Below are 17,678 nucleotides of genomic sequence, written 5' to 3' on the forward strand. Positions count from 1 at the left end.
AAAATCCTTATGGGCTCCCATAAGATATCGTCCACCCCTTTCCAAAGGGTTCCTCAGCCCATTTTGCAATTATCTTATAATTACAACTTTAGTCCCCTTAATTCAGTTATCCTCTTTTGACCACAATATTAATTCTAAATTAATTCTTGACCAATGTTAATTAAATAATATGATTTCTCTTTTAATATATTATTCAAATAATATGTTAATAGATCACATTTATCCTCTTTCTCCATTATTCTTCCAAATAAGTTACTTTGGTGAAGGCAACCCAAAAGGACCATGCTACAATCGGGTCAAGTACATACCAAATATAGTTATGGGCTTAGACACCTAATCAAACAGATAGTGATTACCCCACTTTTGGAGCAGATTTGAGAGGCTCAGGTCGAGGCTATGAAGGAAAAGCACCGGAAGAGTGAGCGCATAGTGGGTCAGGTGGCTTCCTTAGATTATGATACTCGGGATTTATTAACTCTCCATCGGAGGGTGTGGGTTCCTTATTGGGTTGGTGCGCGTCAGGTTCTGATGCAGGAGTCGCACAAATTAAGCTCTCCATTCATCCCGAGGCGACAAAGATGTATAGAGATCTATGTCCTGATTATTGGTGGCCCTGTATGAAGCAGGATGTAGCTTGGTATGTAGAGAGGTGCTTGACTTGCAGGAAATTCAAGGTTGAACATCAGCGGCCTCATAGCAAGGTGTAGCCGTTAGACATTCTTGTTTGGAAATGGGAAGAGATTACCATGGATTTCATTACGAAGTTGCCTCATACCGCGTGCGAAGTGGATTTGATTTGGGTGATCGTGAATCAGTTGACAAAGAGCGCGCATTTTATTCCAATTTGAGAGAGTATCTCTGCGGAGAAGTCGATTGACACTTATATCAGGGATGTTGTGGCACGGCATGGGGTGCCGGTTTGAGTGGTATCAGACAGGTATGTTCGGTTTACTTCTAGGTTTTGGAAGAGGTTTCACTAGGAGTTAGGTACTCGTCTGCATTTCATCACGGCCTTTCACCTGCAGACGGACGGTCAGAGCGAGCGAACCATCCAGAAATTTGAGGATATGTTGTGGGGATGTGTTTTGGATTTTGGTGGTAGCTATGATGCGTATCTTCCGTTAGCAGAGTTATCGTATAACAATAGTTATCATGTCAACATTGATCGGCCTCCTTTTGAGATGTTCTATGGGAGGAAATGTAGGACCCCGATATCCTGGGGTGAGGTCGCTCAGCTAATCATGGGGAGTATCTAAGTGGTACTCAAGACCACCGAGTTGATTCAGCAGGTTCGGGGTAGACTTTAGACGGCCTAGAATCGACAGAAAAGCTATGCTGACAAGTGCTGATCAGATCTAGAGTTTCAGGTTGGGGATGTGGTTCTCCAGAAGGTATCACCTTCGAAAGGTGTCATCCGATTCAGGAAGTGGGGCAAGCTGGGCCCTAGGTATATTGGTCCTTTCAGAGTTGTAGCCCAGGTGGGCAGGGTAGTGTATCGATTGGATCTTCCGGAGGAACTCACGATTCACAGTACTTTTAACATCTCTCAGGTGCGGAAGTGTTTGGTTAATGATTCCATAGTGGTTCTATTAGATTATATTTAGGTGGATGACTACCTGAACTACATTGAGAGACTAGTAGCGATCCTCAACAGGAAGACGAAAACCTTGAGGAACAAGGTTGTTGAGTTGGTAAAGGTGCAGGGGCAGCACCACAAGGGTTCAGAATGAACGTGGGAACCGCAGGACGAGATGTAGGAGCATTATCTAGATTTATTTCTGGAAGCGAACTTCAAGGAAGAAGTCTGATTCAAGTGGGGAACAGTTGTAACATCTGAATATCAGGTATTTCCATTTTAGCCTTAACCTACTTGAAGATTACAAATTGGGTCCTGTTTAATTGAGTTTCACATTTCATCTCGTACGTTGGGTGTACATGTGGGTACATGCAGCGTACTTATGTGATCGGATCCCAGAAGCCATGATAGTACGTTAGGCGTACGTATGGTACGTCGTGCATACTAGCTCAGCCTCAAAACCCTAATTATAAGGGTTTTTTCCCCTATTTAATCCACCTTATACCTCCCTTGGACATTCCTTATTAGCCACCTTCCCTCAAAAATCCTAATCTCAAGTATAAGCCTTGTTTGGGAGAGTTTGGAGCTTATTAGTGATTTTTTGTGCTTATGTGTTGAAGGAGAAGACCATTGAAGAAGGAGGTGTTGCTTGCAAGCTTAAAGATCAAGAAACTACTCCTCATTGTGCATCTTTTGAAGGTATAAAGTCTATACCTTGATTTGTTTTCTTTTTGATCTCCATAGATGGGTTTTATGAGCTTTTTGTCCTAAAATTTGGACCTTTATGAGTTTAGGGCACTCCAGAGCATATTAGTTGTCTTCTCTTGCATGTTAGGTCTTGTAGGTTCATAAAAATGGTTGCTTGATGGTCCTTTTCTAGCCATGCAAGAGTTTGGTGGTGTTGAGTGTGGATTAGGTTAGAGTTTTAAGGTTCAAGCCCTTTTCATCCATGCAAAGGCTTAAAATTTTAAACTTTATGGTTTAAGACACTTTTATGAGCTTGGATCTAAGTTTTAGACGTTAGAACTTAATGGATTAAGACTTTGAGCTGACAAACCAGTACACCAGGAGTACTCTTGAGTACGCTGCGCATACCGGGCCAGTGCCCCGATTCCCGATCATCATCGTACGAGCCATGTACGCCATGTGTATGCAGTCTATGTGACTATGAGATTTTTGGGCTCGAGTGTTGTTGGGCTTTTTGACTTGTTAAGGTTTGGGCCTTAGGCCTACCAGTGGTAGTAGGACATTTTTAGGATTTATACCATTGTGGGTGCTCTTAGGCCATATTGGGCCTTAAGGGCCTTGTAGTTGGGCTTGGAATGCCTTTCTGGACTAGTTGGATGTAGGGCATTGGTGGGGCAGGCCCAATGAGGCAAGGGTTAAGCAACCCCTTTTGCTTTTAAGTCAAGATTAGGGTTTGGACCCTCATGTTAGAATATTAACCTAATTTCTAATTAGGATTTTATACTTGTGGCTTGGGGAGAGGATTTCGCGAGTCGGCCACTGAGTGTGATTTGATACCTTCATTCTGAGGTGAGTTTCCTTCACTGCATCTATGGGTCGAAGGCACCAATGTTGGCCCACTAGTTTATCTTGTAGTATGATGGTTGTCTTCATGACAATTATTAGTTATACCTGTGTTTTCTTGATGAATCTATGATTCTTTGTTATGATATCATGTGGTAGTAGTAGAGGTGAAATAGACCCGGTACCCGGTTGAGATATACCGAAGGAGATTATAAGCACTAAGATATGCTTGATGGTATCCGGTTGAAATAGACCGAAGGGGATTGCAAGCAAATATGCTTGACTGTATCCGGTTGAAATAGATCGAAGAGGATTGCAAGCACCCACAGATGCTTGGCTATATATTTGTATGATATGGGGTATTTTAGGTGAACTCGCTAAGCTTTGGGCTTACGGTTTTCAGTTTATGTTTCAGTTACTTCCACCTCAAAGGGGAAGGGCCTGGCCTAATCACACTGCATCACCCTATGATTTTTCTGCATTATGTGATTTTAGGAATTTGTACTTTGATAAACTACTACTATGATACACTTTTGATTGTTTGATATTACTATCGCATGTTTTGAATGAATTTAAAAACAAAATTTTTATCTATATTTTTGGGATGTTACACCCATACTAATATAACTGTTAATCTTCGGAGTGAGATACATATGTATAGATCTATACAGGGTTGACATCCCCATATACGGTTGTTAGCTACAACCACAACCAATCAATTAAAGCGGGTGATAAGTGTCTACAATTATTACTATAACGTCCAATGGAGCATTGTAGGGGGTACATTCAATCACATAGCTCGGATATAGGACTCACTATAAACATTAACTTGAATCTCTCTCTCTCTCTCACACACACACACAAACACACACTACAAACCATGGTCATGGTTGCTTTCAAAACTATTGTAAGTATGGAATTACTTTTCTAACACTACAGTTTGGCTTTCAAGTATATTTAAGGATCATTTACAACACAATTTTAAGTATGGATTTACTTATACAAAGATACATTTTGACTTTCAAGGATTCATTACAAACATAGTTTTAAGTATGGATTTACTTATACAAAGATACATTTTGGCTTTCAAGGATTCATTACAAACATAATTTTAAGTATGGATTTACTTATACAAAGATACATTTTGGATTTCAAAAACTCTTTGCAAACACAATTGTAGTTAGTGTTATACATACAAAGAAAATACTTTTTAGACTTTTTAAAAGTATTGTTGTTGTTAGAAGAAAACATGTAACTCTCACCAACGTTGTGTTGACCCTCAAAATTACATGTATTCTCAGGAAATCATTAAAAAAACATTCAAGACGGATTGGATTACAGGTGACCTAGTTTACTAACTCTTGTAATATCTGTCTATCTGTTAAGGCAATTCATGTACTATTATTATCTGTAAAAACCTTGTATTAAAACATCAAGATGGAATACGAATTCTATTTTGTTTATTGTTGTACTTGTGATATATATTCAGTTTACCTGTGATCCATGAACTTAGTCGCACAGCCAGGCGTGTTCCGACGCCTCGGTCAGGGGTGTGACAGCTGATGCATCTAATGTGTCGTGACCTAATTCTAATATATCATCTAGAATTAGTTATGTTTACGCATGAAAATTGTGAGGTTCATGTTGGGTATTAACCGAAGTTTTGATGGATGGCACACGCACCGTGTCCAACATGGGGCACGTTGTGTCCGTCGGAGATCTGGAATTCAATTTTACAATGTAATGCAAATAACTAAAACCTAAAGGCTCGGATACAACTATTGGGTTTTATTATCATTAATACACACAATCAAGGTAGTGGAAACAAAACAAAAACCTATGTGTACATGCACCCTAGGATCATGGTTTTACTAGTTATAGCAACCTACTTTAAAATCGAACTAATAAAGGATAATATACTAACCTCTTGTTGCTTTGATTGATACCAACTGCCAACTTTTGCAATGGATGAAGGACCCAACGAAGAATCTTTCTAATGTAGTCAGACCTAAAACTCCAAAATGATAATAAGGAATAACCCTTTTGAAAGGCTATTTGAAAATCACTAACCCTAGGAGAGAGGTTATGATTTTTGATAATAGGAGAGAGGAGGGGAGGGTAGACGATTTTCAAAGAGGTAATCAACAACTAGGGTTTGATCCCTAGCAATCTATTTATAGGCAGCAGATAAATCTTTAAGCAGTTCAAACACCTAAGATAATCCTTACCATATTCAAAACTTGCATTATCCCTATCCAGGGATCTCCAAAATTGTCCCCTGCCTTCTTCCAGGAGCTTAAGGAATATTCTAATTAATCATTGTGAATAAATTAATATTCAAGTCCTTTAACTACTTAAAACTATTTAATTAATTCCAAAATAATTTTCAATTAATTTATTAATTACTTAATAAATTAATAAATTAATTTTATTCGTTTCTTTATTGTTAATTGTGTTATGAAGCCAACCCAAAAGGACTTTGTTATTATTAGAAATATTATCAAACAGTTAATGACCTTGAACACTATTTGCAACATATGTTTACCTGCTTCGTGATGGGTTATTGGTTCCTAAACCAGATAAATGGGGAAGAAACATTGACTAACACTTTTAGTTCCTATAATTTTTTCAGAAGTTTGGTATTTTTTGGCACAAAATTAGAAAAATTTACATTTTGGGGATGATGTTCTGGTTGACCATATCTAATTCTTTCACAATGATATATCAAGTGAACAATACATTTTGATTTCAATGCAAGTCAAAGGTGTTCCGAAAAGTCAAAAATCTATTAAATTCTAATATTTTTGACATGTTCGAATTTTGTGATTCATGTTTATTCTCATGTCAAGGGGGAGTTTTGCATTAACATATTTTATTCAATCATATTCTCATGGCCATTTGAATGATTTATAATCATATTTCGAATATAAAATTGAGGAGAATTTGGTATGCTCATTCGAAAGAAGATTGTCATTTCTCAAAATCGTGATTTTTTGTGAAGCTTGGAAAAAATTTATTAAAGTTGGGTATTTTTGGTGTCTCGATGTGCATAAATCGGAACTTATTTCTTTTGATAACTACATGGTTGATTGACTCGACTTTGGTTCTTCTTGATCGAGCTTGGTTGCAAATCAGTCTTTTGATTTGTCACACGATGTTTTGGGTGATTATAACATTATTGAATGTTCTTCATGATTGATTTGGAAGACCAATGTGATGTTGAGGGGGAGTTCCTAATTATTTGTGGAGCATAGATTGATTCCGAAGTAAGAAGTTTTTATAGGTTTACACTATGAAGTCATACTTTTGGGATTACTTTCGATAGTTCGAGTTGATCATTCCCTTTGGAGCTTTTTCTACATTGTTATATATCCTACAACCCATCGACGCTTATCGATTACCAAAGATTTGAATTTGCGAATTTTTTTGTCATTGATTCTCACTTATTTTAGAACGGCAAACACAAACACTCATTAAACCTACTCCTAATTCTACAGCTTTTGTCCACTACGGGACTTGAACCCTCAATCACATAAAGGAGGGAGACCTTTCCAATAATGTTGTATGAAAGTTCTACTTTGGAAATGACAATTGGAAGATTCCTTAGTGCATGAGAGAATATTTTGTGTGTGTATGTCTCTCTCTCTCTCTCTCTCTCTCTCTCTATATATATATATATATATATATATATATATATATATATATATATATATATATATATATATATATATATATATAGGTTTAGGTTCTATAGAAAGCAAAAAAACCCTAAAAAACCGTAAAAATCATAAAAATGCATAAAAAAATACGTAGAGATCACAAGACTTTTTTTTGAATTTTTTTATCAAAAAATCGCAGCTTTTAACATACAATCGCTGAAAAAAATTTGAAAAAAAAAAGATTGATTTTTTATTTTTATTTTTTTAGCAAAATTGTCAAAAAGGCTGTGATTTTTTGATAAAAAAATTTAAAAAAAAAAAGTTTTGTAATGTCTAGGTATTTTTTTATGCATTTTTATGATTTTTAGGGTTTTTTTGTTTTCCAAATAACTCTTCCCTATATATATATATATATATATATATATATATATATATATATATATATATATATATATATATACACACACACACTAGCAATTGGCCCGCGCAAAGCGGCGGCAAAAGATTAGTGTGTTCTTAGAGAACATATTCCAAAAAAACAGTTACCACATTGGTCAATCGAATATGGAAATTTTTGAACTTTCGCGTTTTATTGGACATGTGTTCTAAGTCTATTCATTGTCTTTATGTTTGTTTGGTATGTATTTCTTACATTGGATTCGTTATACCAAAAACAGATTATATACAACTACATTTTTATCTGGTATGATACCAGGAAAAGTGTCATCGGTGAATAGTTTTTTTTTTTCGGAGACATTTCACATTTCAAAAAACATGTGGTGAATATTTTTAATAAAATATGTTGAATATTAATTGGGTAGGTTGGTTTTAACATGCTATTCTATCTCTTTGTTGATTTTGTAGCTTTTGAGTAGATTATTTCTACAATTGTTCTAACAATAGTCTCTTTTGTCTTTCTAGAAAAAACATGGGGCGAACAAAAAAAAAATTAGTGGTCACTTTGCTTTTCAATTAATATATTTATCGATTTTGCATTTGTTGTATGTGTGTTTTTATATATTAATCGGTTTTGCATTTGTTGTATGTGTTTGGTTTGCTTTTGGATTGATTTAGAAATTATCAAAGATCACCTATAGTCGTTTACCCGCACAAAGCAGCGGTGACAAATAGTTTTCTAGCAATGATTAATTCATTTCGTTAAATAGTTTCATAGCAGCTATAAGATCAAACCATTACGTGTTAACCAAATTACAACATATTGATATTTCTTTAGTTCTTACAATCTTCAAACAGTGATAAATCCATTTATATGTTACTTCCTTGCAAGTTTTAATTAATCACTCATAAGACAAACTCCAAATAACTATAAGATCTTAAGTTGTTCCGAAACTTTGGCCGGTTTGGTGGGTGGTGCGCTGGTGGTGACCACCGTCGAAGGTGTGCGCTGGTGGTGGTGACCTTCGATGGTGGTGAGAAGTCACCACCATCGATCATGGAGCAAAGAAGAATTGTTAATATTATACATGGAACAGAGATGATTGTGGGTCAAGGGTTAATTTGAGAATGGTGGCTGAGAGGAAGAGCAGTGGCAGTTTGGCATGGTGGTGTTAATAAGTAAAGGGTGCAAGTCGCCTTTATTTTTCTTGTAGAGAAAGAAAAATTGTTAGTTCGAGGCTTTTGGTTTCTGAAGGAGTCTCTCACTTCAAATGAACTGGGAATTGCTCACGTTAACTAAAAAAAGGGATTTGCCAAGATATATGGAGAATTAATAAGCCAGGTCAATATGATGATAATGTGAGATGAGCTGCGTCAAAGGTGGATAAGAGGGTGTTGTTAAACACATCCGATTTTAAAGATAAAAACCACTTTAAAAAGTCAATATCATCTTTACATGGGTTAAATAAACCTAATTGATATGATTTGAGGTAATAATTACATATTAGCATAAATTGTTACATTTTTATTTTTATTTACCGATGGAAACAATATTTTATCAAAATATTAAATAACTTTTACATCTTTACCCCTTTCAGTTAAAACATATTTTCAATTTATATCATTTTCTATTTTTAAAAATTACTTTCAACCCTTAGTACTTCACTTTAATATATATATATATATATATATATATATATATATATATATATATATATATATAATACTTCTTTGTTGTGTCGGTATTCGGAGGGTTTTGCGGAAAATAATTTATAAGTCGATCACTGTACCAAATAAGAAACTAAATAAAAATAATTTTTATACAAGTCGGTCAGTGTACCAAATAATAAAAATAATTGTTATTATCATTTATATTATTTTTTGGTTAATATAATTTTTATACAAGACACTTTTAAATAAGAAACTAATTAAAAATAAAGTATAAACAACCAATATATTCTTGCTTTTAATCTTAAACAATAATAATAATAATAATAATAATAATAATAATAATAATAAATTGTTAAAAGAAAATGAAAAAAAAAGATTAAGTTAGTCTTTTTATCCTAAATGACCAAAACTGCTATATATATAAACCACAATGATACAACCTATTAACTTTTTAACTTTTGGACCAAAACTTTAATCACACCAAAGCTCAAGGGTCATTTCTATAATTTACTCTAAAATAAACCGGAAAATAGTTTTGAAAAGTGTATTTGAATGAGTGATTTTGACTTTTTATTGGGTGCCTTTAAAATCTCCCTCGATAAGATTTCAAAATATAGTTAGTTTAACTTTTAATTATTATTTTAATAAAAGATAATTGTACTTTAAGCTTATATATTTGTACAACTTAAAAATATTATTATTTTATTAATGGTTACTTGTACTATTAGCTTAATGACTTGAACGTCTTAAAAAAATATTATTATTATATTGAATCTATTTTTAGAAACAGTAAGATTTACTTTATAATGTAGTGTGTGTGTGTGTATATATATATATATATATATATATATATATATATATATATATATAGTGTCATATCATTTGTAGGATATTCTTGAGAGATGTAATCATTAAGAGTTATATGTTACATTGTTATTTAAAATAGATCTAAATCATTGTTTTTATAACTACTCGCCACAGGATTAATATGTGGAAATGGCAAGTACACACTGTGCACCACGATCTTGACGTTGCGGATGACGTCCGGCACCTTAATCCTCACATAGTTCATCCTCATCGGCGCCGAGGTCGTCAACTTCATCCATTAGAAGGATGCACATATTGCTATGAAAGTGGTAGAACAAATGCTTTATTATAAAGCGCCTATCTATACTGTTCCGACAACTTTATAAGTTCCACGCCCTACAGTGGTAGAACCTGGTGAACCGAGCGTACTACTTCTCAACCTTCTGTGCCCCCTAACTATAGATCAGATCCAGCAGACGAGAAAGAAAATTTCGCACTGCTGCTGAGTCGTCGGACTTATCCGCCTCGGATTTTTCTTTAATAGGCTCTAGGGGAGGTGAGAAGAGAGCCAATAGCTATTATAGAAGGACTTAACAATTCATGGCATGAATTAGAGTTGAAGGAAGAAAGACATGAAATGCTAGAAAGATGGAATCTATGAATGAGCTCTTTCGTCTAAGCCTAGAACTAGGCAAGAGCAAGGAATGGACTTTAAGTGAACTATGATTGGTAATGTCTTTTAACACTGAAATCATCATGTTGATTGTACTCTTATTATTCCGCATGTCAAATCAAGTTTTCCCTATATTTTATTTTTTGCTAATTTATTTCTAGAGATGTATACGAGGTTGAGGAATAGCGTCCCCGTCATCTAATACTCATTCCAATCCTCATCCCCAACAGGGAATATAAATGAATCTTCATCCCCACTCCCAACAGGGACCGGGGATCCCCAATGCAAAATCAGAGATTTTTTTTATTTTAATATGAAAACTTTTAAGTAAAGAAAATGGATACCTCCAGAAAAGTTTCAATATTTTGAGCCGGTTTACGAAGTACTCCTAAATTTTATTTTATTTTTATAAAAAAATCCTAAAAACTTGTAAAAAGTTGCATTCTTACCATTTTCCGCGATTCAGCCGGTAACAAATTAATTTAGGACTATTTCGTAAACTGACCCAAAATATTGGGACTTTTCTGCAGAAACTTTTATTTTTATTTTTATTATTTTATTAAAAACTCAAATAAATATATTACTTTTAAATTTGTTATTATTAATATTATTAAATGAATGCATATATAAATATATTTTAAATACATACATACATACATACATACATACATATATATATATATATATATATATATATATATATATATATATAAACATATTTATACGTAAAACAATACGTATAAATATAATAAATACATATGGAAAACGAATTTATATATTCTTATATCTTTAAAACGTTTTTAAAGTTATTTTTTCATTTAAACGTATTTATACGTTGTTGAGAAAAGTACCGGATGATGATATAACATATTGGTACAACTAACAGACCATGTCATGCTTAAGTATGGTGGACCAAGCCTTGCTTAAGTATGTTGGATTATAAATGTATGGGGGACAAACGACCATACTCAGCATGTCTAAGTATGGTGGATAGACGACCATACTCGGACTAGACCATGCTTAAGTACGGTAGACAGATAGTCATACTCAACATGCCTAACTTACATGGTCTATACAAAAGATTTAATCAAATAAAGTAATCAAAAGTACACTTTTCGGTAAAGAGAATATCGAAGAGCAATCTTCAAAACACTTAAGGTTAGGACACCTTCACATCAATCTTATCACCTAACTCGGTTAGGCATGCTGAGTATGGTCGTCTGTCAATCATACTTAAGTATGGTTTGGTCTAAGTGTGATCGTAGGACACCTTCATATCAATCTTATCACCTAACTTAGTTAGGCATGCTAAGTATGGTCATATGTCCACCATACATTTCTAGTCCATCATACTTAAACATAGCATGGTCCACCATACTTAAGCATGATTTGGTATGTTCGTTGTATCGATATGTTGTATCATCATTCAGTCCTTTTCTCAACAATGTATAAATACGTTTTAATAGAAAAAGAACTTTAAAAACATTTTTAAGGTATTAAAATATATAAATACATTTTCATTTGTATTTATTATATTTATAGGCATTTTTTTACGTATAAATAAGTTTGTATGTCTATAAACATTTATTTAAAAGATATTTCATTTATTTAATAATAGTAATAATAACTTTAAAAATAATATATTTATTTGTGTTTTCAATAAAATAATAAAAATAAAAATAAAGATTTTTGAATCTCAATATTTTGTATCAGTTTACAAAATAGTCATGATAATTTAGATCAGTTTACGAAATAGTCCAAATTTATTTTGTTACCGTCTGAACCGAAAAAAAATGGTTATAATGCAACTTTTTACAAGTTTTTAAGATTTTTTTGTTAAAAAAATAATAATAATAATTTTGTACTATTTCGTAAACTAATCTAAAATATTAAGACTTTTGTTGGGACTTTTATGGTGATTTTCCTAAGGAAAAACTCTAAAATTCAATTTTACAAACAAAAGATTAAAGATGTTACAAACCATAAAAATATTTGTAGATTGCATAAAAAATATAAACAAATCTCTAAATATTACTAAAACAAAATCTTAAATTCTTCAATGAAGAAACGAGGACCCTTGATTGCATTTCCCTCCTTTAGTCTCCACCTTAGGATCATTTTGTTGACATCATCCTGACCCAAAAAAATACACGCGCCTCCCAAATAAAACTTCCTTCTTACGATTCATTCCTAATTTCATTCTTATGTTTTCTCTCTACACAATCAACACAATCAGCTCCCCATGAAACTCAATAGATATGAACCCTAACCCCTTCCTTCTGCCGATATGCGTAACCCCATTGATTTCATATATACATGGAATCGATCCTATGCGTTCTACTTCTGCTGATATGGAATCGATCCTATGCGTAACCCCAGGAAGCCCTGAGGGGAACTGCGTCGACCATCAACGATTTTCGATCCTGTGTGTTCTACTTCAGATGCAGATGAAATATGTTGAAGCTCGATTAGGAGATCGAGTTCTTTATGCAGGTAAGATTTTGAAAACCCTAATTTCTTTATCAATTACAATTTCAAGTCATAAGTATAGTTAAAGATTTGTGGGAAAATGAAGCTAATCTTTGTGTATATCTATGCAATATTCAGCAAGAAAGGCTGACTGGATCTTTTAAAACTACTGGTTACACCATGTTCTTTTTAGAGGCCTTACTTGTCCCCCCTACAAAATTTCGCCCTGCTGCCAAAGCAGGTGATGTTGTAAGTATTAAGTTTTATTATAAAGACATTCTACTTTAATGCTATTCTTTTTTGAGTTTTTTTTATTTAAATACATGATTGATAAAATACAGGTGATGGAGAATCCACAAACAGTTTTACTAGGAAAGGTGCTACAGTCAAATATATCATTGGGAAATGCTCATATCAACAAACTTGAAGGTTCAAAGATTGTTGATCGTTGGCGGGACCTACAACAGTCTGTAAATGTTCTATTTGACAGCAAAACTGCCACAAGTGAGTTTTTTTTATCTTTTTATCTTGTTTCTTTGATATATGGACTAAAATTGCATCTTTTTTTTATCTTTTTGTGGAAGATCCAAATCTGAAAAATGCAAATACTGGGATATGCTAGTTGCTTGAGAAGAAAGAGGGAATCTTTCGCCAAAAAATAATGGGCAAAAGAGTCAATTATGCATGTCGATCTGTCATTTCACCTGATCCTTATTTAGTTGTTAATGAAATCGGTGTTCCTCCTTATTGTGCCCTAAGGTTGACCTACCCCAAGGTAATTTTATTTTTACTCATGCACATAATATATTTATTACATCTTCATTAAAGAGAACTTTTTTTGATTAAATTGTTTTCAGAGAGTGACTCCTTGGAATGTTGTGAAACTAAGAGATTCCATTATTAACGGTTCTGATATTCATCCTGGAGCTACTAATTATGCTGATAAGGTGTGTTGATAGGATTCAATGATGACTAATTTTGTAATATAATCAATTAAAGAATTTCAATCTAATCTGGGGTCAATAGGTGTCAACTGTGAGACTACCTCAAAGCAAAAAGATGTGTATTTCTATATCTAGAAAGTTACCTTCTTCTAGAGGCACATCTATACAATCCAAAAACAGCATAATGACTATGCAATGCTGATTTTGATGGAGATGAAATTGTTTGTTATATTATATTATTTTATTGTTTTTAGGTTTCATGCAAATTGTAGGTTAGAATAGTTCTGTTTGTTATATTATATTATTTTAATTTTTTTAGGTTTCATGGTGTTAAATATTAGTTTCATTTCCTACAATGTTGATTTTGATGGAGATGAAATGAATGTTCATTTACCACAAGATGAAGGTCATGACTATGCAATGGTAATTAAGTATATTGTTTTCATTTTATATCTATTTTTATTATGACTTTCAGGAATAATATTTTGTTTCTATATGTTGTCAATGAGTAGGTATTGGTGTTTCAAGGTGGAGCAGGTTGGAATCTCTAACCACAAAAGGGAGATGAACTTTGTAATTGGTGTTTCAAAAATAGGTTAGTCAACTTTTTTTCCTTCTTATATCGAGCTGACATTTTATTAAATTTCCAATTCAAATATGTATTGATAGATATGTCAATTGATCAAAGATGGCTTTTGTCACATTTTTTATTAAAATTTATATGTGGGTACATATGTATGATCTATAATCTTGTGGATATCAATCGATCTCTGATAGATTTTGTTCTATGCATCAAGGAATACTTTTTCTTTATCTTTTATGCAATGGGAACCATGTCATGTAGTTGTTGCCACACCTTTGCTTATTGCATTTGAACTGCTTCTTTGCATGTAACAACCCGGATTTCAAGGTATCTTTATTGTTTTTGGATTTTGGTGTTTTGAGAGGGGACTCGGCGAGTTGGAGCTCAGACTCGCCGAGTAGGGTCGCGATTCTGGACGCGGGATTCGTCTGGACTCGGCGAGTCCAAGATATGGACTCGGCGAGTCCAAGATATGGACTCGGCGAGTCCGCGCTGTTTAATGAAACCCTAATTTCTCGGGTTTGGGACCTATTTAAAGGGGCCTTATGGCCGTCATTTGTACCCAACAGTCCATAGAGAGAAACCCGAGAGTGCTTTAGCGATTTGAGAGAGAAAGGAAGCATTTCTTGACCTTTGTGTGTTGTTTAGCAAAGAAGAGGGAGGTTCTAGCCAAGAGGAGGCAAAGGAGGTTGCTATTCTGTGGATTTGAAGCTTAGATCTTCGATCTAAAGGTATAATTTCGGCTCATCTTCTGTTTTGTGAAGCATATTTGGTTTTAGGGTTTCTTGTGACCTTTGTTGGGTTGATTGGATGGCCAAATAGTCCCTTGCTAGTGATGAGGCTTTGGATCTAGACCCATAGAGGTCCAGAGAGCCTCATTCATCAAGCTTTATGAAGAGCAATGGAGGTTATGACCTTGAGTAGTGATATTTGTTGTTAATCCTTCATATATGGTCATATAGAGGTTGTATGTGCACCAAGTTTGGGGCTTTACGTGGTGAACCAGTCTAGAAAGGCCAAATCTATGAATTGTTGGAACAGATCTGACCTTAGAAGCGAGTTTGAGTGATTGCATGGCATGGACTCGCCGAGTCCGATGAGCAGACTCGGCGAGTAGCTTGAAGATTGCCTTGGGCCGGCCAGTGAGTGGTCCAGTTGAGTCATGGGGCGAGTTAGAGAGGGTTGACAGGTGGACTGAGTCGAGCTGGGACTCGCCGAGTTGTTCTTAAGACTCGGCGAGTTGAGTCGGGGTGGCCCCGCGATTCTCCCAGGTGGAACTCGTCGAGTCAGGGGAAGTACTCGACGTGTAAGAAGGGAATCCTAGAGAGTTGGTGAAAACGTCTAGACTCGCCGAGTTGCCCTTGTGCACTCGCCGAGTCCGGTCAAAGTTGACCGTTGACCGTTGACCAGAGTTGACCTGGGTTTGACTTCTTAGGGATAGTCAAGCTTAGAAGATAAAAGTGTTAATAAGAGATGTATGATGTTATAGGGAGATTATAGCTCGGAGGATCGAGCACGAGTGATTCCGGGATTTGATAGCTATCGATATTCACGAGGTGAGTCTTCTCACTATACTGTACCCGGAAGGGTTTGATTGTGTGACCGGAAGGTCGAATATGATATGAGACATATGTGCTAAATGTGATATGTAATTGTTATATGTGCTATGTATGATATGCTTAATATGGGCCGGAAGGCATTATGTTATGGGCCGGAAGGCGATGATATTATGGGCCGGAAGGCGTTGTAATGTGGACCAAAGGGTTGGCTGGGTAGGACCGGAAGGTTTACCCAGCAGGGACGGAAGTCCCCTGAGACACATGGACCGGAAGGTCAGGGCCTGGAAAGGTGTATGTGCGTAAGTTGTATTTTGGGGAACTCACTAAGCAATTATGCTTACAGTTGTTGTGTACGTGTTTCAGGTACTAGCGAGGACCGTGGGAAGGCGCCGGCGTGATCTGTACACACTGATAGATGATTTATGATCTTGGGATTCATATGATTTGTACTATGATATGACACGTTGAATGTTTATGCCTTGTTTTGGATGAAAACACTTTATTTTGAAATGAAAAATTTGTTTAAAAATTTCCGTTGTTACATTGCATCTATCTTGAAAATAGCCATGGTATGACAACATATGATATTATTATATTAACTGTTTAGAAAAATAATACCGTATCGGTTCTGATTCCATACTAATTTTGTTTTATGCAATTACTAAGCCTCCACCTTTAAGCATGCAGATTGTCTTCCTTCCTCTGTTGGCATTTGAAGTAACCATTCTGACAGATTTTTTCCATCTTTCCTTTACTACAGGTATACCATGAGTCAGACAAGAGGAGAACCAATCAATAGTAGTCCTACATTTGAGAATATAAGTGCAGGTATTTCAAGGAGTTGATCAATAATATTCCTGCATTTAATTTCTAAATTGTCTCATGTACTAATGATTATATGCTTGAATCATTCGTCCTTTATTTTTCAGCTGTTGTGAATTTAAAGAATCTAATGAAACATTTTCATGCTACTTGATAAATTAATTTAAAGAAACAAGAAAACCTTTTACTTTTATTATAGGTGCTTCACTTGTTGTTGTTGTGGATGCTGTCAGAAAAGGTGCAGCTGCATAAGGCATGACAATTACACACTATGTGTGGCGTGGACATGATCCCACATCTTTGTAAGACTGGACCTGCACTTGACCTTTTTAAAGCTAAATTCGAGGTAATGCTATTAATTTGAATACCTTTTTAACTTCACACAAATCTTATTTTTTCCATTCTTTTCATTTTTTTATAAATACAGGTTGTTATGGATGAAGCAAGATCTGAACAAGCTGCATCCATGACTGAATTTCATTGGCTAGGGCATAAATTTCCAATATCAAATGCCAAAACTCGCGTTTCCATTTTGAAAGGTTAGTTATCATTTATCAGTCTTTAGTGCTTCCGAGGGTATGTCTAATTCTTCGATTTCCCGATTTACCCTTTCAGCTATAGGTGTTGTATTAGGGCAACGTACCGTTGAACGCAACCAACTGTTTGTTAGTATTCCAAAGAGTAAAAGATAAATTAGATTACACATGTCAAAGAGTCTCAATATTGATAACTGTTATGTATGGTCTGTCAACACTTTACCACCCATTTTTTTAAATTTATAAATACGTAATGTTATGATTATAAAGCTATATTGTTATTGTTGCTATAGCTTAATTTATTCTATTCAATAGGACAATTTAAGATGTTGTAAGCACTTAATTGACCGTAGCTGTAGTTGATTTATTTGATTCGGCCAACCTTTTGACATCATGCCTAATTGCCTATAGTTTTATTTAATTGGACCTTGATTACTTTAATCTTGAAACTTA

Source organism: Lactuca serriola, chromosome 5, assembly GCF_051521515.1.
Source record: "Lactuca serriola cultivar US96UC23 chromosome 5, Lser_US96UC23_V15, whole genome shotgun sequence".
NCBI lineage: Eukaryota > Viridiplantae > Streptophyta > Magnoliopsida > Asterales > Asteraceae > Lactuca > Lactuca serriola.